General features: G+C 36.7%; 2 pseudogenes; both read right to left on the reverse strand.

Moving 5' to 3' along the window:
- Positions 1-1051: 1051 nt before the first annotated feature.
- On the reverse strand, positions 1052-3929 carry LOC111412513 (annotated as a pseudogene).
- Positions 3930-5052: 1123 nt separating this feature from the next.
- LOC111411781 lies at positions 5053-17992 on the reverse strand (annotated as a pseudogene).
- Between the last annotated feature and the right edge of the window lie 1546 nt (positions 17993-19538).

Here is a 19538-nt window from a genome sequence, read left to right on the forward strand (position 1 = left end):
ATTTATCCAACGCTTGTTAAATTAATTAATTGAAAAATCGCAATCTTCTAGTTCTCCTTTTGTGTGTGACTCATCAGATTCCTGATCACGATACCTAACGATGTGAAATATTAGTTTGATATAATCAAAATTGATAAATTAAAACACCATTTTAATTTATCACTAATTCACACTCGCCGTCTTAGATTGACATCTAGCAATGTGTCAGGGTAATACATGTGACGAATAATGTCACGTGGTATGACAAAACCAAACTCGTTCGTTTACTGTGAAACTATAATCCCTTCGTCAAGTCAATATGATTCGATCAATTACGAGATATGGACGTGTGTCAATCTCGATTATGGATCATATCTTTCACTCTGCTATCAAGTAAATATAAGTTGAAAACTCCTTTTCAACTTATGAGTACATCTTGGCCAATGATTTCGTTATCGACTTAATCGAATAAAATATGGATCATAATCTCTTACTATTTAAGAGTGACGAATCATCTATTGGTCATTTACAACCTTTATACGATTCTTGATATACCCGAACGATGTCGCATTAGCGGCCCTTGGCAGAGCAACATCCAACACTGTCAAAGCATGACTGTTCTTATATAAGGCACTATGACGACCTCAAGTCAAAAGACCAATTCCACTACCGAACGTTAGAGATTAATCACTGACACTCAAATAGTTATCTATGTTGAATCTCTTAGCGGGTTCCCAATGTTTTGTTTTATAACAAAACATCTACATATTCATTCAAGTGTCACTACATTTTAACTTGTGAGATCAGCTACTTATTTTACAAGTAAGAAATGCCACACGTGATTATCTATTCGTAATAACGATAACTGTATTTCGTTATTACTTACGACCACAGATGATTTAAGATTCAATCGTATGTAATTTGTATCTCACAATCACAACTCCTTGTGATTAACGAATTACAAAGATTTGAATCTACAGACTCTATTATTTAATTTAATTGTCTATAAATTAAATAATAAATCTGCCATTAAATTGTATTAATTATATATTGAAAATATTTATGTCCAAAATTGATTGGATCTAGAGCATAACACTTATATACAGAACAACTAAGGAGATTGTGTAAAAATTGCAATTATTAATCCACAATAACTACGCTTGATTGACGATTCACAGTCACATACGTAGATATAGGAGCACAGACAACTGTAACATAAGAAGATAAGTGCCTCACCGCTCCAGGCTGCTGAGACAGACTTGTACAGTGCTTTCTTTGGTACACAAATAACTGTGACATAATAGTCGGCTGTCACCTTTCCATCACGTTTACTAAAAACTGGACTTACAGTGGGCCCCTGAAAGCATATAGTCCAAATCATATAAAGGAACTCCTAAAATGATGAAGGATGTAGATATTATGAGCAAATTGTGTTCTTGCAGAAAAAAAGGAGAAAAGCGAACATTAATCCCATTTTTCTATCTGGAGGTGGGTATGCTCTCCTTTTCTTTTCGTTCCTCTTCTTTTTTATCTCTTTCTTTTAGGGCAGCGGGGTGTTTTGAGAGTCTATCTTTTCTTATCCTTTAACAATATGTGCAGAGGATCAACTCAGTATTACTATTCTCTCAGCCACTTACTCTGCACTGCTTCCCCTCGTTGGCATGTACCTGCTCCAAGAATTGTGAGTCTGAAATAACAGGAACAAGAATTTTCACAACATAAAGATAACTCGCATCGTGAACTGACCAACAGCCCTCAAATGTGCCTCCAATCCTTCTAGTATTTCATTTGATATATCCAGCAGACCTTATTGTTGGTTCAGCGACTCTCTGCTAGCAACAAGGACAGCCCAAAAGACGAACCAAGGTCAAAAGAGACTCCATAGGCAAACTCTAAAATTATTGGTGAACGCCCTCAGGTCACATTCTCAAATTATATTACATTTTGCTTGCTTCGCAGTATCAGCAGGAATGGCAAACACCTGACTTTCTAAGATAACTCCACCTTCCATTTCTTTCAAATTATTTTCCCTCAAAGTGGTGCCAATGGCAGCGGCTGTCATCTACAAAACGAAAAAAGTCAGCAGTCAGCAATGATATGGCGGGGAAATAGTGAGGAAGAAATAGAAATGACATTTTCTGTTGAATGCCTCAGGCTTGCTTTATGACTAGTCATTCTCCAAGATCCGTGATATTAAAAATAAGAGTGCCGTGTCACATATAATTAGCAATGGGAAATGGAATACTGCAAAGAGGTAACCATAAATTTTGTATGTGATCCTTGACAGTTGACACTTGGACTTTCCTGCAAACTCATCTCGATCACTAATCCTAATATTCCATTCTTATCCCCCATACAACAAGCTAACAAAATGAAGCAAAAAAGAAAAGGGAGAAAGGTCAAACAAAAATAAATAAACAAATTTACATCTCAGCTTGGTAGCCCGTTATAATCTAGGAAGGCATAGTATATCCATATCAAGAGTCTAATTCTTACTGCAGGAGCTGCCTCCAGAGCTCCATCAGCGCTTGAAAAAGTGACATGCTTTAATCCATTTTTCTTTCATAAACTTTGGACCCAGCTGCGAATAAAAATGCAGTATATAATGCAAATAGAAACTGTGATAAATAAAATAAACATAAGAGAAGAAAAGGATAGGAAAAACAGAAAAAAGATTAATACATATGTGAAGCCAGTTGCAACTTGCAGAGGTCTCTCAGATGTCAACTGCTACATTTATACTACCTCTTGTAAAGAATTTATAGTCTCAAAAATGCCATACTTGGTTATCCGATGAAAAGAGTACATTATATTTTCCATGAGAAATATATGTTTGATATGTGGGACTTTGTCAATTGTAAAGAAAATGACTTACAGCTAGAAATAAATGAGAGTCTCCATAGTCAAGAGCTTTATGGACAAGGATGAGATCTTCGTTGCCCTTCCATACAAATTTAAATAATTAGAACCTAATGTAAGAATCCCACAAGTTAGCCTCCATTAGAAAAACTTTATAAATCAATTTATAAATAGTCAAATTTCATTTTCAATCAGACATTTCAATGGACTTAGAAGTATTATCCATCACTTATTTCTATCTATTTATAACTTAAACCAGTTATAAATTATTTCCAAACAGAGGCCTAATAACTCAAATAAAGAAAACAAAAATATTTCTGAATCAAGTATCAGCCTGTATCCAATAAAATCATGAGCATCCTATTGCTCTGACATCATCTATTTTCCTTTATTAACAAAAAAGAAAAAAAGAAGTTTTAAATTCCATGTTTCTCTCAATCTTTCAGGAGGAAATTAGATGGCGAGGTCATATTTAAAGAAAGAGTGTGAAATGTTTCCACTACTTTTTGTTTTCTAATTTATGGCCATTTTTTCAATTTGTGTGTGTGTGTGTGTCAATTCTTCAAAATGTATCCATTTCTCTTCAAAACTCTTACAAAATTCTCCCTCTTCCTTTTTGCACAAAGTTTGAACCATTTAAGCATTCTCAACGAAATATGTTAAAATTCACAAAAGTTTATAGTCCACTTAGACACTCTAGTCTTCCTCGTCGATGTGGACAATAAATTCTATATTGACGAGAATCTCGTTAATTTTGCCTAGATAAATTTGCGTAGATGAGATTTTAATAGAAGAGGATTGCAGTCATTTTGCATGACAGAATAGCAGGAGACAGATTTCATTTTAACCAAAAAAAAAATAAAAATGAAGAAGAGTAGAATGGTCCAAAAAATTTCCCATCTTTCTTCCTTATAGTAAGATGTTCTCTTTAAAAGATGAGAGATAGAACTTGCGGGACAAATAGCTGACGACCTAATCAGCACTAACCTTTTGGGTTGCTGTGCAAATGGTCCATAATCTTCAAATCTTGGAGCAAAGGTCCCTAGCCTTCCACTTATTGGGTAGAATTGGTCTTTGAGGATGGCTTCCATCCAATTGTCACTTTTGATAAAAAGACTAAAATGCCCTTACTTTAAGTTATAATAATAAATAATAATATATGTGTGGAAAATTAAAAAATGTGACAAAAAAGAAATTATAACTCATGATATCAACCAATCTTTCATAAGAGTATCTCCAATGCAATTGTGGATTGTTTTAAAAATTGTGTCGTGTAAGCAAAATAGAAGATATTTACAAAAATACCTCTTTAACACAAGTTGATTGGGACTCGGTTAAGATGACATGACAAGAAAAAATAGATATCAATAGATTTTCAATCGTATGACTAGTGAGCATACACTCAATTTCAAAATTAATTTTCAAAGCATTCAATAGATTGCTAACTAGGTGCCTTTTATTTTCCTAAAATAATAATAAAATCACATTTGAATCTGGATATTAGATATATGTTTTGCTAATTTAGCATGTATGATGGTGCTTCTAAACTTAGACGAAGCTATAGATATATCTAATTTTCTCAACCACATCATCTTGACGAGTCTTTATCAAAAAGAGCAATTTTTCAAATACATTTTATTTTGCTTATACATCATAATTTTTTAAGTAATCTACAGTTGCGTTAAAGATTTTCTTATGCAAAATTTGTGGGGAATTGAATTTCTTTTTGTCATATTTGCTAATTTTTATTTTCTGACCCTTTTTTTTTTTTTTTAAATCTAACTAAGTAAGGAGATTCTGGTCTCTATATTAAAAGTTTGACATTTTTAACGATCAATTGGATGGAAACCATCTAAAAAGACCAATTGCACCGATGTAAGTGTTCGGCCATGCATAAATCTGAGTACCAATTTGAAATGGTAATCGTGAATTTAAGTGCTTAGCCTAAATGCATTAACTTTGTGTACCGTTTACCCATGCCCAGAGACACAGACAAGGAGCATCTCTATAGCAATAACACTTCGCTAAAAAGATCCTATCAACACAAAATAAATGACATCGACAAAAACTTACATGAAATTAGAACAGGACAAGTGGAGAATGTTGAGACGAACCAAAAAAGTTTGACTAGACTCGATTCATCTTCGAGAAGGCATAAAAAACAATTTTGTGTTCCACTCTGGATAGTGAACCACTAGCATTCAATGTCAGCGAAGCAAATAATCGTACATCTATTTATTTTTATTTTATTTTTAACAAAAGTTCTCTTTACTTGAAGTAAGAACTGACTTATAAAAAGAGCGAAAATTGATATTTCCTTCTCTATGATCTTGTTAAGGCACTCAGTACTCTTACATTTTGGGAGACGAAGTTTTAAATTGCTATCAAAAAATGTTAAATCATTCAAGTCCTAGTAACTTGCAGAAACTTGACTTCTTTTTTATCCTAAAGACTTCACAAGAGACGAAAATTCCTGCCTTCAGCCTGAATGTCCCAAATATTTACTTGTTTATTTGCTTTAGAAGGCCAGATACTGATGCACAATGTGTTGACTTGTATTCACATTGCTCGCAGAAGGATTGCAGCGTTTGGATGACTCAGACACACCTGCACTTAAGCGAACAAGCACGTTAATACGTTATCAGCCAGCCGTGTATGACATCAATCGATATAAATATCGGAAATTCACTTGGAAAAAATAGTTCCACCCACTCAGAAGTAGTTTGATCACAAATATAATTCAAGCTTGCAACCATTTCATTGACAGACATCCCTTTCTAAACAAAGTATCTGTTATGACAATACTACGGAAACCACCAGAGTATACTAGAAATCAAACGACATTACAAATCATAAAATGCCTTTGTAGTTAAACAAAGTAAAACAAAATGAGTGATACTACATGTACATCAGGGTGTCCATAACGGGCACCACATTCTGGACAAGTGGTATTGATAAGCCTCCTATACGGTTCACTTATCAAAGGCGTCACAAGAAAAGGGTGTAAGGGAAATTGGGGGGGGCGGCGGAATTAGTTATGCAATGAATTAGTTATGCTGATGTCATAGTGTTTATAAATAGCAAGTAGTATATTCTAGAAAGCATTGAGAAATCGGAATCAATAGGAGAGGGGTAGCTCTCGAAACCTACCTTGTTACTGGTTACTGTTTTCCATTTCGAATTATTCAATTTCTTCTACTCAATCAAATCAATTCTTACATATTCAAGTTCCTCTGTGTGCGTAAATTCAGCTATGGAAGGATTAATTGTATTTTGTGAGGATTAATTGTGTTGTTCTCGAACAGGTTTTATCAAATTGGTATCAGAGCCGTGAAATTCTGGGGATCGAATGCCAGCCACTAGAATGGATAGCTGAGTCGAGGTGTTGGAAGACTCGGTATCACAGATTTCGATCTTGAGGGCCACAGTGAACGAATTGAAAGGAGATCTGGAACATTTGAACACAAGGTTGGGGTCGAAGCTGGGCAAAATGAACGAAGGACTCCTAGCCCTAGCGAAAATGATGAAAGGGAGGTCGCTAGAAACTTCCGATTTGATTGGAGAAGGAAGTGGAACGAAGTCGGCGAATACCGTAGAGAACCAGACTGAATGGGAGCCCTTCGCAGCAGGGAAGGCAATTGAAAATTCCTTCGAAGGTAACTATCGCAAGCTAGAGTTACCTCTGTTCAATGGATTCGACCCTGACTCCTGGATATTCAGGGCTAAGAGGTACTTTTATGTGAATAAAATTGCTAAGGCGGAGAGAGCGATGGCGGCTGGGGTGTGTATGGAGGGAAGTGCATTATCCTGGTTTCAATGGGAGGAGGGAAGGCGCCACATACACAGCTGGATAGAGCTCAAACAGAGGACACTAATGAGATTTCGGGATACTCAATATGGCACCCTGCACCAATGATTTCTAGCCATTCGGTAGACTGGAACAATGGCGGAATTCAGAGAGCAATTTAAAATCATGGTTGCACCTCTGAAAAATGTGAGCGAGGAGACTCTGGAAGGAGTCTTCGTTAATGGGTTAGTGGAGGAGGTGCAGGCTGAAGTGTTGATGGCAAACCCGACAGGACTGTCACAAATTATGGATATAGCTCAACGGGTGGATGATAGAAACAATCGGGTGAGTAAGGTAAAGGAAAAGGAGAGGCCACGAGTTAGAAGTATCACTGCTCCTATGCCGGTTAAGTTCGAACAGCGAACAATTCCCTGGAATTTATCGAGGGGAACTACATTACCGGAGAAGGTGGGAAACAATCTGCCGAACACCACTGCTAGTTTCAAACGGCTGTCTCAAGCCGAGATTCAAGCAAAGAAAGAGAAGGGGTTATGTTTTCGTTGTGATGAGAAGTATACCATCGATCATCGGTGTCGAAACAAGGAATATTACAGGTACTATTAGTGGATGATGAAGTGGGGAAGGAAGAAATGAAGGGAGAACTTCTGAAGGAGTCAATGGGTAGTAACGAGCTGGAAGGAGTGGAGCTATCTATGAACTCAGTAGCAGGGTTGACTTCGCCTAAAACTATGAAGCTGAAAGGGATGGTGGAGGACCAAGAAGTAGTGGTATTGATAGACTCTGGGGCTACCCATAACTTCATGTCCTGGGAGTTAATCAGGAAACTTAAGCTGCCGATCACTAAGACCCATGGTTATCGAGTGCAGGTTGGCACTGGTATGGCAGTACAAGGGAAAGGAAAATGTCAAGGAACAGTTCTACAACTACAATCGGTGTTAATCATGGAAGATTACTTACCGATTGACCTAGGAAGTTCTGATATAATCTTGGGAATGCCATGGCTTAGTACTTTGGGTACAGTCCAAATCAATTGGAAATCACTGGTGATGAAAATACCTATGGGTAACAGAACAGTTACGTTGCAAGTGGAGGAAGGACTGAGTAAGTCAATGGTCTCATTGCAATCAATGTTCAAAACCTTAAAGAATGAAGGAGAAGGCATGGTGGTAGAGTTATGCTCGGTGCAAGTGAATGAGCAACAGATGGATCATGATATTCCCCCGACCATTACAGGAAATAATCACGGAGTACACAGATGTTTTTGAATTACCAGTTGGGTTACCTCCCTTGCGAGGTCAAGAGCATGCAATTACGCTAAAGGCTGGAAGTGAGCCCATTAGCGTAAGACCATATCGATATCCCCATGCACAGAAGATGGAGATTAAAAGACTGGTAACTAAAATGTTGGGAGCAGGTATCATTCGACCAAATATTAGTCCATTTTCCAGCCCCGTACTACTTGTAAAGAAAAAAGATGGTGGGTGGAGGTTTCGTGTGGATTATCGAGCCTTGAATCGTGCTACTATACCTGATCGCTTTCCAATTCCAGCGATCAATGAGTTGTTAGATGAACTACATGGAGCCGCAATTTTTTCCAAGTTGTATTTGAAGTCGGGGTATCATCAAATACGCCTTAAGGCTGGTGATGAGTACAAATCGGCCTTTAGGACTCATGAGGGGCATTATGAATTTTTAGTGATGCCGTTTGGACTCACTAATGCCCCGGCAACCTTCCAATCATTGATGAATAAAGTGTTCAAGGGTTTGTTGAGAAAGTGTGTACTAGTATTTTTTGATGATATCCTAGTTTACAGCCAGACCTTAGAAGAGCATTGTGGACACTTAAGAACGGTGCTTGGGGTATTACAAGAACAAAAGTTGTATGCCAATCAAAAGAAGTGTGAATTCGATGTGCTACACTGGAATACTTGGGCCATTTAATCAGCTCACATGGAGTCACAACTGATCCCAAGAAGATTCAGGCGATGCAATCATGGCCGGTGCCTAAGAACCTTAAAGACTTGAGAGGATTTTTGGGGTTAACGGGGTATTACCGGAGATTTGTGGAAGGATATGGGAAGTTGGCCGAACCCCTTACAAGACAACTGAAGAAAGACTGTTTCAATTGGAATTTAGAGGCCAAGTTAGCCTTTCAAAAATTGAAGGAGGCCATGACTAAAGTATCGGTCCTTGCTTTACCAAATTTCTCCATTCCATTTGTAGTGGAAACGGATGCTTCAGGGGTGGGATTAGGAGCTGTTTTATCACATCAACATCGTCCGATTCCATATTTCAGCCAAGCTTTATCTGCAAGAGCTCGACTTAAGTCCATCTATAAGAGGGAACTCATGGCTATTGTACTAGCCATCCAGAAATGGAGGCACTACCTCCTTGGTCGGTATTTTGTAGTGCGTACCAATCAAAAGAGCTTGAAGTTTTTGTTAGAACAGCAGTTAGTGTGTGTTGAACATCAAAAGTGGGTCACTAAGCTACTTGGTTATGACTTTGAAATCCAGTATAGGCATAGCCTCGAGAATAAGGCTGCTGATGCCTTGTCCAAACTTTTGTTGGAGGCAGAGTTAGCAGTCATGACTGTACCAAGGGCGCTTGATTTGGAAGAATTGCAGAAACAGATAAGTGCAGATGAGAGACTGGCGACTATAAGGGAGTCACTACTCAAGGATCCCTTGTCTATTGAAGGTTGGTCAGTGAATGATGGCTGCCTCCTTTACAAACAGCGGTTAGTATTGCCCAAAGGTTCAGATCTCATACCTAGACTACTTCAAGAATTTCATGGGAGTACAGTAGGGGGCCATTCCGGTGTCTTGAAGACTTACAAACAGATAGCCAGTAAGTTGTTTTGGGCTGGGATGAAAAAAGATGTTCAAAGGTTTGTTGAGGCTTATACCACCTGCCAACATAACAAATATTTGGCCCTGTCTCGGCGCAAATTTTCTTCCCTCCGGTTGTCTTTCCGATCATTCACCTTGTATTGTTTCCTTTGATGATTGTGTTGGTAGCGATGAGAAGCCTTTCAAGTTTTTTAACATGTGGACTATGCATGAAGATTTTCTTGATATTGTGCAATCTTCTTGGCATGTAAATTTTCGGGGGACTAAACAATTTGTTCTTTGCAAGAAGTTGAGGAAACTTAAGGTTGCTCTCAAGGAGCTCAATTCTAAACACTTTGGTCACATCTCCACGAGGGCCAATGAGGCCAAAAGTGATTTGGAGGCTGCCCAAATTCAACTTGAAAATCAGCCCCGAAATCTGGAATTTCAGCTTTTGGTTAAAAATTTGAGGAAGAAATCTCTTGAGTTGTTTGAAGCGGAGAGGAGCTTTTATTATCAAAAGGCTAAATGCATCTTCCTTAAGCAAAGTGATAAATGTACAAAGTTCTTTCATTCCATTGTCAAACGAAACTCTCGAAGGAATTTTATTGCTACAATTATTAAAGAGGATGGGGAGTCTTCTACTTCTCAACACCAAGTTGCTTCGGAATTTGTAAAATTCTATACTTCATTGCTTGGAACTTATTGCCCTTCTCGGCCGATTCAAAGGGAGATCATCACTAATGGTCCGTTAGTCTCATTGGAACAAGGTAACTCTTTGATCCGGGAGATTACCTATGATGAAGTTAAAGAAGCACTTTTTGATATCGGAGATGATAAATCTCCCGGTCCGGATGGTTACACTTCTTGTTTTTTCAAGAATGCATGGGGGATTATTGGTGATGAGTTTGTGGATGCAATCATGGAGTTCTTCTCTTCGGGTTCTATGCTTAAACAACTCAACCATTCCGTTATTGCTTTGGTGCCTAAGTCGGATCATGCTTCGTATGTTGGGGATTTTAGACCTATTTTTTGTTGTAATGTGATCTATAAAGTGATCACCAAAATTCTTGCATCTAGATTGAGGCCTATATTGGGGGATATTGTTGACCAAGCAAAAGCCCCTTCATTGAAGGTAGAAGCATGACGGAAAATATTCATCTTACTCAAGAGCTTATGAGGCAATACAATAGGAAGAGAGTCTCTCCGAGATGCCTCCTTAAAATTGATATTAGCAAAGCTTTTGACTCGGTTAGTTGGGACTTTCTCAAGAGTGTTCTTGAAGGGTTAAATTTTCCTTTGACATTTGTTCAATGGATTATGGAGTGTGTTACCACTCCGACATATTCGGTTGCTTTGAATGGAAGTATGCATGGTTTTTTCAAAGGCGGGAAAGGCCTTCGGCAAGGTGATCCACTTTCCCCTTTCTTGTTCGTGATTTGTCTTGAATATTTTTCTAGAATGATCAAGGATGCTACAAGTGATAGTGATTTTAATTATCACCCAAAATGTGGTCCCCTCAAGATAACCCACTTGGCTTTTGCGGATGACTTGATGTTTTTTGCAAAAGGGTGATGCTATGTCCATTGAAATTCTAATCGACTGCCTTGACAAATTTGGTTTAGCATCGGGTCTAAAGATCAACACTATGAAATCTAGCATCTAAACAGCTGGAATTTTTGAGTATGAGCTTCAAACTATCATGGAAATCTCAAATTTTTCGAAAGGATCTATGCCTTTTCGTTACTTGGGTATTCCTCTTGCATCGGAGAAGCTCAAAGTGAGTTCTTATGCACCGTTTCTTGAAAAAATAGCGGGTTATATTGGAGCTTGGAGTTGTGCATCTTTATCCTATGCCGGCAAGTTGGAACTCATTAGGGCCGTGCTTCAAGGTGTTGAATGTTTTTGGCTTTCTATCTTCCCCATTCCGGCTACAATTATTTCGAGAATTGTTAGCCTTTGTCGGAACTTCCTTTGGGGATCAAAAAAGCCATTGGTTGCATGGAAGAATCTATGCCTTCCGAAAACGGAAGGGGGCCTTGGTTTGAAAGACTTGAAGACTTGGAATTTAGCGTTACTTGCTAAATCCCTTTGGAACATTCACAAGAAGAAGGACACCTTATGGATTAGATGGGTTCATCATGCTTATCTTAACGGTACTTGTATTTGGGAGGCTCGTCCTAAAAAGGATCACTCCCCACTTTTCAAGAAATTACTTGAAATCAGGGATTTTATTTCTACCAAAGAAGCTGCCCAGCACACTGTAATTCCGAGACAGCAACAGGAAACGGGGGCCCATCATTTTCAGATTGATCAGGGGGTTAACGGGGACACGTCCAGTGATGGAAGGGCATTAAATGGGCGGTTTTTTGGAGCTGGGAGTGCTCTGCACGACCAGAATTTGGGCCCTTCATTCAGCAGCATTTCTGGCCGGCAGACAGCTTTCTTCGGTAGGCAGTCTTTTGAATCTTCGACTCAAAATCTGGGCTGTTCTGTGCATGATAAATTCTCAACAAAAATTGCCTATGAATACTTTAGGCATAAAGGTACTTTGAAGCTGTGGGGAGGAGAAGTTTGGAAGCCATGCATCACTCCGAAGCATTCTTTCTTGCTTTGGTTAGCAGCCCAATCAAAGCTATTAACTAAAGACAAACTATTCTTCTTGCATATTGATCGGAGGTGTGTCTTTTGTGGACTTTTTGAGGAAACTTGTGACCATCTATTCTTTAAGTGCTCCTTCACTTCCTCATTATGGGGAAGCATTAGGAGATGGCTTGGTATCACAAGATCTATGTCTACACTTGCCATTGCGCTTAAGTGGATGAAAAAGGTGAATCGTGGAACTTCGTGGCTGACCAAGACGAAGAGAGTTGCTCTTGCTAGCACAGTTTACTACATATGGCTTATGAGGAATAGGAAGATTTTTGAAAACCTCCCGGCCGACTTGGATTCTATTGCTAGAAGGATCAAGACCCACGTATACAAAGTCATGTTTACTTTGTATCCGGATGTCTTGATTCTTTATGAATCCTTGGCCATGGAGCTTTGATTTCTTTGTATTACCTTTCTACTGTCTTTGCCCGGGTATGCCTGTAGTACTTGTTTAGGTTTTTGGACATTGATTTGCCCGGGTATGCCCGGTGTACTTGTATTTGATTATGAACATTGTCTCGCCCGGGTATGCCCGATGTATTTGTACATGGTACATTTTTGATCTATATATTTACATTTACCGATCAAAAACAAAAATATTTGGCCCTGTCACCGACTGGATTATTGCAACCATTACCAATTCCTGAGGCTATTTGGGAGGACCTCACCATGGATTTTATTGAAGGGTTGCCAAAGTCCCGAGGTTGGGACACAATCTTAGTAGTTGTGGATCGGTTGAGCAAGTACGCACATCCACCTCCAAGGCACTCATCTTCGTCGTAGTACAGCCTATCACCCACAAATGGATGGGCAAACGGAGGTGGTGAACTGTTGTTTGGAGACATACTTAAGGTGTTTTGCAAAAGGCCATCCCCACTCTTGGGCTGAATGTATCCCTTGGGCTGAGTTTTGGTATAACTCGTCTTTTCAAACTTCATCCAAAACCACGCCTTTTAAGGTGGTTTATGGAAGAGACCCACCGCCCATCATACGTTACGAGAATCAGCACACTCCCCTGGCTGACCTGGATCAGCAGCTCCAACTGCGTGATGAGATGATTGATATTTGAAATTACAGCTAGAGAATGCTCAATCTCGTATGAAGAAAGTGGCAGACAGCGGAAAGAGAGTAGTACAATTTCAGGAGGGGGATATGGTTTATCTAAAACTCCAGCCATATCGCCAGCGGTCCTTGGCTAAGCGGGCAAATGAGAAGCTGTCACCTCGATATTTTGGTCCTCATGCTGTTATTTAAAAAATAGGGGCTATAGCATACAAACTCCAATTACCAGCTGAGGCAAACATTCATCCTGTGTTCCATGTATCTCGGTTACGGAAGGCCGTGGGATCCACCACTTCCATCCAACCCTTACCCGCACTTCTCAATCCAGAATTAGAGTGGAATGTGCAACCTGAAAAGGTGTTGGGCATTAGACCAGCGAAGGAACCAGAAAGTACAGGGCCGGAAGTTTTGATTCAATGGTAGGATCTGCCATCTTTTGAAGCATCTTGGGAACCAATGGAGCTGATCAACTCTCAGTTTCCTGAATTTCACCTTGGGGACAAGGTGCTTTCATTGGCGAGGAGTATTGATAAGCCTCCCATACGGTTCACCTATCAAAGGCGTCACAAGAAAAGGGTGTAAGGGAAATTGGGGGGGGGGGGGGGGGAATGTTTGAGTTACGACATACCTGATTTCAATTTTGAAAGCCCTGCAATTGTCCCCCGTAGCAAGAAGTCGGATATTACATCTCTTTTCTCATGTTTTCTTCTTCTATTTTCTTGTTAGTTATTGCTCTCTCTACCCATTAATTGTCATGGAATTCCTTTCTTGGTAGTCAAAGTGGATCTTCTAATTTTTTTCTTTTCAGTTTATTTATTTTCATTTCTCCCAAGTTCCATCCTCACCAATACATTTTTCTCTTACGGATTTATTTGGACCTCTCTATCTTCTTCTCTCTTCCTCACCCTCACATATTAGCGAAGTGGATATGGTGAAGATGAGGTATTTGCATGTCACTCATTTATGCTACAAAAAAAGTATGCGTATGAAATCGCCATTGAGTTGTAAGCTGGCATTTGTATTGGAATCACTTGTGGTGGCTCGATCCTAATTGTCTAATTTTCATACCTAAATTTAAACCTTGTGTAAAGGAACTATACATGTTCGTAACATGCTCAATATCTCCTATTGGGTAGATGGTTTCTGTAGCTCCAATGCCCAGCCCTCATCAAAAAAATAATCATATACGTACTAATGAGATTTTGATAAGCCTCCCATTCGGTTCACTTATCAAAGGCGTCATAAGAAGGGGTTGTAAGGGAAATTGGAGGGAAACTAAGTTATGCAACGAATTAGTTATGCTGATGTTATAGTGTTTATAAATAGCAAGTAGTAGATTCTAGAAAGCATTGAGAAATCAGAATCAATAGGAGAGGGCTAGCTCTCGAAACCTACCTTGTTACTGGTTACTGTTTTCCATTTCGAATTGTTCAATTTCTTCTACTCAATCAAATCAATTCTTACATATTCAGGTTCCTCTGTGTGCGTAAATTCAGCTGTGGAAGGATTAAATGTATTTTGTGAGGATTAATTGTGTTGTTCTTGAACAGGTTTTATCAAGCATATTCAAAACAAAATACCTATCACTGTTGCTCTCTAAATGTTTGATTCACATGCTGTTCAGCAGAAAGGCAGCTTAGATGACATGAGAAATAAGTGTATAAAAGCTTTTGAAGCTACTCTAGTTGTCCCAAAGAATGCAAGGGACTCCTCTTATTTAAAACCATTGCCTCAAGTCCCATTAATGGAGTTATTTTTGCAATCTGTTTTACACGTTACTCTTAGTAGTGGCCCATATAAATCTGATGAAAATGAGACAGAAGCCTAATAAGATTTGAGTCACCATACTATGCAACTCTTCACTTTTTCAACTATATCATCTCCTTCTACACTGTCCTTTCCAATTTATGGTACTGGAATCAGATTACAAAAATGGATGGATTGATTACTATAGACTACGTTAAAAGGGCTCTATCCAATAGTTTTTGGAGGAGTTATTATCAACTCCTACTTGTAGAATAGCAGATTCTCACATTTGCGGCATTCGGTTGCATAAAACCCAAAAATGTGGGTTTTGTTTAACTTCTTCTATATGTTGAGATGCTTCAATGCTTCAAGGTTTGAATATAAAATAAATACCTGTTGCTCTAAATAGATTAAGATATGTTTAAAACCGATGGCAACAGAGTTCCTAAAATTTTGCTTCAAGACTTGTTCATCAAATGCATAAATGGGCTGTGGGCACTAGACAAATCAAAAGTTGTCAACATTCCCTCATAGAATCCATCATCAATCTTGAATGCAGTCCTCCACTCAACATCATCTTCATAAACCTGAATCTGGCAGTACCAGTTTTAAGATCAATCTTCAAGAAACCATTAGCTCTATGCAATATCCAACATGTAGATCCATTCTAGAAATTGGAATTGGAATGCAATTTCTCCGTGTCCACTAGCTGCACTTTTTTGTCGTCGTTGATAAACTAATTTGTATTCTCTAGAAGAGTACATGCTTCCACCAACCTCACTTTCTTGTTTGTGAAAAATCAAGTAACTCAAAAATTCTTCCCACTTCATGCAACCAGACTAATACTTCTACGTATTCTTCTCCGTAAACTTACAGACATTTAATTTGATATGTGGATCTTAGCCTCTGTTTGACTCAGATTTTAATTTGAATCAAAGTCAAACAATCAAATATTAACCACATCTTTCATGGGCCCCACAACTTTTTCAACCACACATTTCAAAAACTTCCATCAAAAGCTACTAAAAATCTAATTTTAATCCCCACCAAACAATCTATTAATCACGTTCAGGATTAAACGTAGGTAGCTACCCAAAGAAATTGCCCCTCCTTAAAGTTCATCTAAAATTTGAAATTGTTTAATAGCGAGTATAATTCTGGAGTAGCTCTCCCTTCGTCTTCCAACAGTAGGATTAGGAAGATCTACATACCACTTTGATTAAGAAAAATCAATTCTCAAACATTGCGTTGAAGATACATTTGATACTTTTTCTCCGAGTTATAAAGAATCTTTTAAACTAAGAAATGACACTTGGCTTTCCTTGATATTCAATAACTCCATATAGATTTTTAGTTTGGAAGTAAGTATTAACTCTTTGGCTCAAAAATTTCTAGCATAATTAAACACTAAAACAAAGGACTCCCTGACTTCTTTGGCTCTTTTACCACAACATATGAATTATGTCATACATCATATACAAAGAAATTACGTAAAACTTTTGAACAAGAGGAAAGCTTAGTTTGTGACTTGCCAGCCTTATTTCGTCAAAAAAAAAAAAAAAAAAAAAAAAAAAAAATATTACAACAACATAACAAAAATTAAAACATTTTCCAGGCTTACAAGATAAACGAAGATTCTTCTAAGATTGCTGATAGTATGAAAGTACTTCAGGGGAAGGATAACTCTCAACAGCATTAAGGCAATCAATAGTCTCAACCATCGTAGCTTGTTAGAGTACAATTCGATATAGGAAAAGCAGTAAAGAAGAGTCACAAAATATGACCAGATATTCTGGGATGATATGTCATATGACAAAATCACTATAAGATTTAGCTTTTCCCACAATAAAAAGAAAGACAGGTCCACAATTCAGTTCCAACTTTTGCTTGGTTTCATAATTTACAGACAACTGATCCACAAAGGTATGAGAAAGGCCTAATGTAATACCATTAATGAAGTGTGTCACATAGGCTAAATCAGAATGAACTGATTCAGAATAATAAACTCCGAACTCATAGTGTTCCCAAATAACCGTAATTCTTAATCATTTCAATAGTGTCTGGACATCAAGACTATAACAGGACACTTCAAGAGAGAAGATTTTTAAATTATATTAGGAAGGAAAAGCAACAGGGAAACCATTTTATTCAACTTCTTCTAATAGCCAAAAGCTAACAAATGCAGTATATGTACAAACTCTAAATGAACTCATGAAACTCCCCAAACTTCAAATAAAAGGAAAAAAAATTAACTTGTTCAGGAATCCGGAATCCTTAGTCTTCACATTATTTTTAAAGCTTAGTTACCAACAATTAATTTAAAAAGGTGTCGAAAACTGTGGAAACTATATATATATATGAATTAGAATATTATACCAATATTTCATCCTACAGCCAAAAAGAAAACATAAAATTACATTTAGGGTCGTTTGATTGCAAAGGTGGACAAACAAACCAATTGCATGTATGTTCGAAAAGAAAAAACAACCAAAACCATAGGAATTCAATTTTCATGGAATTGAACAACAAAAACATGCTTTAAGCTTTTGAAATTTGAACTCTATTTCCAGTTTCATATCAAAGTAGAAAATGAATTTGTTGGATGTGACATTTATGGAATTCGTTTTAAATCAATCAAAGTTCCATAAAATCATGTGCGTTTAATGAAAGATAGGAAACTAATCAGACTAACAATATGATGCAACTAACTGAAACAAGAAATATAAAGATAATCAAACAAATCAAAAACCTTTATTTCAATTTAATCCCACAAAAAAACTAACTAGTGGGTTTTATTCTTTTAACGAGTTCAGAAAACGAGAGACTAAATAATAAATCAATAACAACGAACAAAATGAAAGTTTAATGATAAAAAAATTACGTACTTTTGCGAGAGAAAATTGTTCTTGGAAAGGCAAGCTTGAATATCACAGGCTTGTTTTTTACATGGCTCTTTGCTAGGCTGCGCCATTTCTCAACACTAAATCCTCTGATCTTTTGCTTTCTGAATTTTAGTGGAAAGACTGTTGATCAGCGAAAATAAATGGGAAGCCAAATTCTTTTGGGAGTTGAAAAGGCCATTGGGCCGTTCGGAATCAAATAAATCGACAGTGAATAATATTCTTCAATCTTAATTTAATTTCCTGGTTTGATTCTCATTCTTATAAAATAAAAATGAGAATGAAAAATATAATCATTCTCGAACCCAAACAATAGAAAGGAAGTCAAATATGATGACTTAATATAATGAATAATAGTCATATTTTTCATTTTTGTGGCCAAAATTTTTTACCAAATAATGAGAAATAAACGGGGCATGATTTTATTCAAATTATATTTAATTATTCTAGTAATACTCTTTTCATATATTATTGATTTGGTTTACTAAACTTTAGCCCTTGTTTGAGCCCCATTCTTTATAAAAATTGTATTTTTCAACAGTGTCTTGACATCATTTTAATCACATATTTTTCAATAAAATAATATTACATGTAAGTTCAAAACTTTTTCTTATTTTTAACTATACATTTCTTATTAATACACTATTCAAAAATTTATTATTTCTCTTAAAATGGGGCTCAAACAATGGTTTGCATCTCATAGAGAAGGTTCAATTGTAAGAATTGATTTCTTATTAAACTTACCTTTTTTTTATAATAATAAATTGTACCAAGTCCATTATTAATGTTAAAATCTTTCCATTGTTAAATTGTATAAGAAATTCCATAAGTCGTTGATCTTGGAATGCTGAAGTTGAATTATTCAGAAATTAAAAAAATTCTGTAGTTTAATAAATAAGGTCGTCTAGATGTTCACTTGATATATTAACAATAAAGAATTAGTATTTTTACGTAAATTAGATGACCAATTTTTGAATCAATTCTGAATTACTAACTTCCTACTTTTGAATTGCAAGAACTTGATGTTTCAAACCTTCTATAGTATTCTCCAAAATCAAGACTACACTTGTGGATTCTTTTAATTAAATCAAGAAACAAATTCCTGGACTTGACAATTGAATAAGATGAGAAAATAATTATTTTCTCTCTCTTCAAATTTAAATACCATAGAATTATTGTATTATGATTGCTGTACAATCTCATAAGATATCTAGATTCCACCTAATCTCTATTTATAGAGATAGAATAATTTCAATTATTGTACAATAATAATTCCATATTAAAATATGAGTTTTTATTAAATTCCATATCCCAATAATTTACATTTAATAATATACGTAGTCCTAGAATTTCAATTACAATTACAATTAAGTTTAGAACTTTCATAGTAATTACAACTAAGTATAAAATTTTATTATAATTACAATTATACCCAAAACTATTATAATTATTGTAATCAAGTTCCAATACTTTATGGAGTCACAAAAGGGACTTGATTGAACATATTATCCAATATATATCCAAATTCCGATAATTAGATTATTTCTAATCGATTCTACATCATACAATCTAATTATTAGTCTTTGTGCTTCCCATTAAAAGCAAAAGATTGTATTCTTAGAATATATAAGATCACAAAAATCAATAAATTTGTCATATTTTCTTCTGATCTGTCTTATATATATTTTATCCCTGTCCGTG

Source organism: Olea europaea, chromosome 16, assembly GCF_002742605.1.
Source record: "Olea europaea var. sylvestris chromosome 16, O_europaea_v1, whole genome shotgun sequence".
NCBI lineage: Eukaryota > Viridiplantae > Streptophyta > Magnoliopsida > Lamiales > Oleaceae > Olea > Olea europaea.